The sequence below is a fragment of the Rhea americana genome, unplaced genomic scaffold (assembly GCF_003343005.1).
Source record: "Rhea americana isolate MKP2758 unplaced genomic scaffold, rheAme1 scaffold_45, whole genome shotgun sequence".
Classification (NCBI taxonomy): Eukaryota; Metazoa; Chordata; class Aves; order Rheiformes; family Rheidae; genus Rhea; species Rhea americana.
In genome coordinates this window covers 4027643-4035084 of record NW_028186590.1, presented here as the reverse complement: position 1 = coordinate 4035084, position 7442 = coordinate 4027643, and the positions used below count along the sequence as shown (strand labels likewise).

General features: G+C 36.9%; 1 protein-coding gene across 5 annotated transcripts in view; it reads left to right on the top strand.

Moving 5' to 3' along the window:
* Nucleotides 1–235: 235 nt before the first annotated feature.
* Nucleotides 236–7442, top strand: part of FILIP1 (filamin A interacting protein 1) — a 110494-nt gene continuing 103287 nt past the window's right edge. For all 5 annotated transcript variants that reach the window (XR_014897154.1, XM_085316058.1, XM_085316062.1 and 2 more), the window contains exon 1: nt 236–718. The gene's annotated coding sequence lies outside the window, so the exon portion shown is untranslated. The remainder of the gene's footprint in view (nt 719–7442) is intronic.

The following is a 7442-nucleotide window of genomic DNA, read 5'->3' as shown; positions in this document are numbered from 1 at the left end:
AAATTATAAACTTCCTACATGTCCTAGGAAACTCCTCACTGTATAAATAATTGAACTCATCTGCTGTGAACACAAGTATTCTTTCTCTAGCAGTCTAAAATATATGCCTAAATGCACAACTTGTATTTAGTGCTTTAAATAGTAATTACTTCCGTGAAGTCACTGGAAGCCTTAAAAGGATTTGACAGTTTCTCCGCAATCTTTCGGTGACTGTAGTAGCTGGGCTGTGCAGTGCTACATCCACTGATAATTCAGCAGCTGAGGAACTCAGTAAAGCCTGCTCCAAACTTCTCAGCTGTTGACAGGCTTGACTTGCTGAGAACACTGGTTAAATATAGCACACGCGAGCTGAGCTCAACAAAGTCATTGCTGTAACACTGTGCGAAGAGACCAGAAGAGGGGAAATACAATCTGAGAACTAAACTGCCAAAGCCTAACACCACCTAGCAACAGTTGAAAAAACTTTTAAACAAAAGTCTGGGTGAGACACCGACAGAGTATACCCCTACTTCTCCTGCCTGGGATTTCTGTGAGAGCGGCTACGGTCTTCTGTTCTCTACCCTCTTGCCTTCACCACTTCAGCTGCTGGTGGACCTAGAAAAGTGGGAAAAGTTTCTCTCTTTGTGTTCTCCTGGGCTGGATCAGGCTAATACTGTGGGACAAGCTGCTGCAATCTTGAGGGGTGAAGGATATATTCCTAGGTTCTTCTTGCTCCCAGGTAAGACTTAGCTAACTGTTCTTAGTGCATTCTTTTTACAAGAAGTGATTTTCTTTTCTAATGGTTGCTGTTTCCTTCTATGAACAATATTCTGCATGAACTGAAAACTTCAGCAGAGAAAAGTTGGGATAGCAGGTTTGGATGTTTTGTTTTTTGCTCTTTCATCACAGAAAAAAATGCTCAGATAATTTTTGTAATTTTTAGAACAAAGAGTAATCAAGTAGGTAGTAATAATATGAAAAAAAATGTATGGCTTTTGACAAAGATCTTGTCTTTTCTGCTCATGTTCTGACAGAAGACAAACTAAGATTTAAGAACAAAATACATATCCTCCCTTACCAGTGATAGTTTAATAGCTAATTAAAAGACAGTAACAGCCTCTGTGGTAAGAGGAAATAGCCATTCAGTAACTGCATTAACTGAACATTTTGTGACCTAGTGCACTTGTATTTTTCTTTCCTGAATAACATCAAGTGCACAGACACACCTGGTACATTTTGTACTACCCTTGTGACAGCAGGTCTTGGTTCTTCTCCTTGTACTTATTTATATAGCACAAGCATTAATCTCTGTTTGATTGATTCGCTTTATAACATAATCTTCCTAAAGAGTGACCTTACATTTATTATACCCCAGTGTGCTTGAGCTGGCTGGTTGTTTGTAAAGTGACTGTTTCTTTTAGCAAAATAAATGAGAAACCAGTTCTCAGATCTTTCACCCCGACAGCACAATAGAAACCTGTTTATCTGTGTGAAATGCATATCCTATGGTCACATAATGGTCGTGTAATTTAAGGGAGGAATTGCTTACCATGATTTGTGTATGTCTAAACTGACAAAAACTGTTTGGTCGATTGAAGAATGAACRTAATTTCCCCCAGTCTTTTAAAACTATGTTATCCATGCAAAAGAAATTCAGTATCCACAAATTTTTAAAAGAAGCACTGATTATGAATTCATATTATATATGATATGTTATTCATATATAATATGAATTCAGTTATGAAGGCAAAGATGCAAAGAATGCATTTAACCCATGCAAAAACCCTAGTCAGGGATTTACGTAGAATTGTCTCAAATGAAAAATATTTGCCCTAAAGAAGGAAGGGACTAAAAGAGTGGCCTATGCTGTTTGACACTTAGGCTAAGGGACTGCCTCAGGAAGATGAGAGTGTCTTGCTGTAGCTAAGTAATTCTAGGTTTGTCTCTACATACTATATAAATCACATGAGTACCACATCTTAGCAGTGACATGCTAACAGATTAGATAGATAGAATTAAAATATTTTGAGGCAACTTTGTCTTAGTGGTTGAGAATGTAACTGCCATGAAACAATAAAAGAAAGGAAGTATTAGGATAGAGAAAAAATCTTAAAAACCAAAATAATGTAGTTCACATTGTCTTTCATAGCAAGGGGCACACTACTTAAGCACCTAACAGGAATGCTTTTTGGTGGCTATGATTTAATATGATAATCATTATTATGGAATTACTATAGCCCTATGGTATCTAAAAGCTGAATCCCACCTGGAAACTTTGATATTACTCTTTAATATAGACAWTTCTTGAAAAAATTATTTTTCTTCAAAGCAACCTGTAGAATGAGAACTAAAACTGTGACAGTATGATGTGTACAGTTTTTGTCGTCTGGACATTAGAGTGAAAATAACTTTCTTATTTTCATTGAATTAATTGGCAAACAATTAAAATTGTGGAGAAATATATCAATATGCATGGATGACAAAAACCATAAAAAATGCAGAAATTTTATGCTGATTACTGGTTGCTTTCTGTTTTTAGCTGTTACTCAGCAAAATGTATGGTTTTATAATTTTACTTTTCTTGCACAATCTACCTACACTGAAGTTTTTAAAAGCAAAAGGCAAGTTTTGCCTTTGGACAGGACTATAGATTAGTTGCAAAAGCAACTTCCAATTTTAACACATGGAGTTGCAGTTTTAAATGCATCTGTCTTCCTTTCCATTTCAAAATGGGGAATGAGGCTAAAATTACTCTTCTCAACAGGTGTCCACAAAGAGGCTGTGAGATTTTCCAATCAAAACTGTGGAATATGTAATGTGGCTATTCAACAGATGGTTTCATTTTTGAATAATAGCCAATTCTGCTAATGATTACAGTGAAACTAAGTTCAATTTTATATCAAATCAAAAAGTAATTTAGGTTTTGGCGGTATTCTCCTTCAGAGAGATTTTCTTGGAAGATAAATACACACAGCATACCCATTTATTTTTTCTGTTATATATTACTTTGATTTTGTTTTTATTCCCGTAGCCGCGGAAAATGAATGCTACCTTTCACGGTGCTAAAGACTGTATATCTCTCCCACTCTGAATCCACTTACAAACTCTGCCTGTGGCTCAGTTCTTTCACCTTCATTATAGCAATATTATAATTTATGGCCTCTTTTTGCCAGTCTAGCCACAGCTAAAGCCATCATCTTAAGTGAGTATTTTGTCATCCCATCACATCAAGAGTCTTTCAGTCTCTTTATAGAAACTCTAGTTCTTTTTTAACAACAGAATCCACAGACTTGAAACTCATCGTCAGACCCACTGCAGTTCCGTTCCAGCCTACATCCGCTGCGATTTAACCATGCTCCTCCTGCTTGTATGTGGTAGGCTATTGCCTTCYGCTCAGGTATTAACTGGTCCATCTTCTGTGTTAAAGGCTTTGTTAAACCTGAAGCTARTCTAGTGATGCGTGGTGCAAAGACTAGTGCTCGCTACTAACGGAGCTCTGCTGACCGAGGTAGGACTCCTGAAGATCTAGTTGTGCTTCCTGGCAGCAGGCTGTACCGTAAGCACAGTTCTTTCAGAAAATCTGCACTTTAGCAGTATGTCCTGTTTTGTTCCTCCAAGTCACAGTTTCATCAGCATAGCCATTTCCATAATAAATGCTTTTATTGATATAGGTGTATCAATAAAATGATCTTTTTGTTGGCACAGAATCATGCATATGCTTACTTTAAGGCTTTTGGTCTCATCTAACACAGTTGATGTGCCTCCAGGCATAAATTAAGAATGTGCCTCAGAGCTTTACTGAGTCAAAGGCCAAGATGATGCCACTGAATTCAAAGTGAGTTTTCTTTTGACTCCTCTCAAGGACATTTAACAAAATAGATAATCTATAGTCCTGTCCAAATAACTCTTTTTACCAAGAGATGTTTAATTTTTCTCTTAATTTSCTCTTTCTTCTCCTTGTTTCTTATGAGCTGCTTTTGCAGTTTGCCATACTAATTTAAAAGGTAAATTAAATTTGGGAGCAGATATTTTGTCTTCCAGAATTCCAAAATGTCATTCAGAGAAATAGAGCTATAACTGTGTGTGAAGAAATCAGATGAAATAATAACACAAAAAAGAAGGAACTTTGCATTATCTATTCATATTTCCTATTTTACCAAAAGTGTTTAGTATCTAAGACGTGGGAAAAAGAGATGAAAAATAAAAAGAGAAAATAGTTTATATGTGGTASGGTAATTATGTTATCTATTTAAACATTTCTTTACAAGAAGCACAAACACCCAGAATTTTCAACTTCAGCATATTATTCTGGTGCTTTCTGTTTTTTGAGCCTTCTCTCCTTTTATTTCTCTCAGGGTTTTCTGCTGCAAGTTTTTTTCCACTTTTACATATAATACCAGCAAATTTCAGACTCCACTTATTATGTAAGACTGACAAGATAAAGCAGAATTTGGGGAATATTGATTTTTCTTGATATTGGAGGATATTGGATAACTGAGGAAACAATTATTTAGTGAAGAGTTAATATTTCTTATCTTCTCTTTTCTCATTCAGAAGCTGGTAGTTGTACCAAATTAGTCATACTAGAAAATAAAGTATGTACAACAGTCTTGTAGTTACTCTTTGAGGTACTTAAGTCCAGACAGCAGGAACAATTGTACCTATTTCCTCTTTGGGACTGGCAAAGGGAGTCTCCAGCCATGTTGGAGATTGCATGTCACCTGATGTGTTTGTTAAAAGTTTGCTTTTCTGGTCACTTGGTTAGAATTTTAATTTTTTGGATTTTTCAGCGACTCGTCCAGTTTCTGCAGACAACCTGTACTTTCCGTGTTACTTTTTAGTTTCACCATCTTAGCAAAAAAAGATACTAATATCAATACAGATACAGAGTCTTACTAAACTGGGACAATATTTTTGGTTTAATTGAGGATGGTTTTGCTCTCTCATTCTCTTTGCTTTAGTCCCCAAAATCTTTCCCAGAAGTAAAACATACAAATACATACAAGACATAAGGATGATATGTAAGATTACATAGATTGTGGTCACCATCAAAATGGTTTATACACTTCTCAAATACAGAGAAAGACACATTTCTTACCATTAAGAGCATTAAGAGCATGTGGATATAAAAGCATAATGATGTGGTATTTTAGAACTATATTTTATAGTCCCATGCCATTGAAATGCATGATTTATCCTYGTCTACTTAGAAAGCAGTGTTCTGAGGCAAGGAGATGTTATTTATTGATTTTCCCCAGTTAATAGAAAATTGCTATATGTTATATCATAGAACAGAAAGGAAAATTAACARTTCTGCCATCCAGCTTCTTAATTTTGCAGCACTATCAAAGCTAAAAGTTAATCACAAATGTGTGCGTATGTGCCTGCAYGTGTGCCTGCCTTTTATAAGAGAAGAAATGGGTTTTTGGCATTACAGAATGCATGGCTGAAGGAGTGGGACAAACACACATGAAGTGCAGGGAAACAGGCGGGAGCTTGTACTTTTTCCCTTAAATGGGCAACCCGACTCCTTGCTGTTAGCTGACACAAGCAAAGGGCTGTGTGAATTTAAAAGATTGCTGTAGGTTGTCCAAAAGAGTTTCATTTCAAAGCTGATAAAAAGTACTTAACATCTTAATAATGTGTGATTTGACCAGACTCATTCAGATATTAACCAGAGGGCTTTCAGAGCAAGAGCAAAAACCTCAATGAATATGCAATAACTATTTGAGTTTGATTTATATCCTTTAACAGCTCTTTAATACAGTAAGGATCGCGTTCTTTGCCTTTCCTTTTTGGGGAAATGGTGTCAGAGTGTATAATGTTAGTGATTTATGCTGTTGGAGGGCTTGCTCCAGTGCGTGTGTAAAAGTAGTATTTTGGAAGCTAAATCCATTTTCTATCCAARGCTTGTAGGTTTGAAGTGAGGGGGGTGTCTAACCAATGTGTTATGGATGTGGCTAGCCAGAGTTACAGCTTCACTAACAAACTCAAAAAACAAAACAAAACAAAACAAAAAAAGTAGATTCTACTGTAGTGACAGAAAAGGAATTTTTAGAAAGTTTTTAAAGCTGCYCCTTTAAAAATAAAAAAAGTGTAGTTGAGTATGAAAGAAGTATCCTTGGTACAAGAATTTTCATCATAGTTTATCATCAGACTGATTGCATTTTTCAGAAAATATAAACCAAATGAATGCAACTGAAAGCAGTAGACTGCTAACATCAGTGTAATCGAGTTGCTGCCAACTTGCCTTGTTTATCTAAGAGATCTCTGTGAAAATAAGGTCTTTCCCACACAGGCATGAGTCATAGGCTGTAATGGGGCTAAGCAGACATGCTTCAGCTTTTTAATGTACACGTATCTAAACTAACCTGTTTTAGTGCCTGTTCCTGTAGCTAAATGAGATCTAGCTTGACAACAGGAAGGGAGAAGTGGTGGTGAGTTCATGATGCTATTTCTGTGTAATAACCTGAATGCCTAAGGAAACGATGCAATTTCCATTTATTGGGAAAATTGCAGTTACTGTGACAACAAATAAACACTGAAGAAAAACACATGCAATTTATCCTCCAGTTCAAATTTCTAGTAGATGGGGTATTCCTAAAATCCCGTACTATCTAGTTATGCGACTCAAAGGACATTCTTATTTTTTAAGTAAGATTCAGATTGTTAAAGAAATATGCCTTTAAAAGACATAGGCAAGGACACAAATGAAAGGATGGCAAAGCACATCTGCTTAGCTATGGCTGACTCAGGGTTGCGCTGATCAGACACACAGATTTTAGGCAGAAGTTTATCATGTTAAGGCTATTCAAATCCTGCTTCTGTGATCTCTAATTATCTCCAAAATCTCACTTGGCCAACCTCTGTAATCACCATAATGCTTGGACCTAACTTTTAAGGTATAGATCACAATAGTTCTTCTGTAGTATCTCCCTACTCCTTTTATTCTTCTACAGGGACTCCTGCAATAAAAAGAAACTTAAATTATATTTTAGTAGATAGGGATGTTCAATCCGCAGCTCTGGTAAAATTCTTTAAAGAAAAGCAAACTTGCCTATATTTAACTCTGGACAGGAGGCAGACGAAAGGGGACAATGCCGTGCTAGACGTCAGACACAGGGCAGAACAAGATGTCCCTTCTGCACAGAGGAGCACGCATGGCAAGCTCCTTAGCGCTGGAGGCACTGAGCGTTTGGAGGCAGCTGGCTGTGGGAACCACTGCCGCTTCAAGCAGCAGAAGCCAGAGACTSGGACCTAAGTCACCGAAGGTATCACGTTGCAAATAGTAAGAGGCCGAGTCACAGCAGCGTGTCCTATGGGGCAGTCTTATCTCSGTGCTGCTTAAGGAACCCCAGAAGTAGATTTAGGTGGAACTAACTTAAAACTCAGATCAGGATGCTCCGGGCCTTGGTTATTTTTCAGTTACCTTGGTTAATTTCAGGTCTTGCATCTTATCTGGA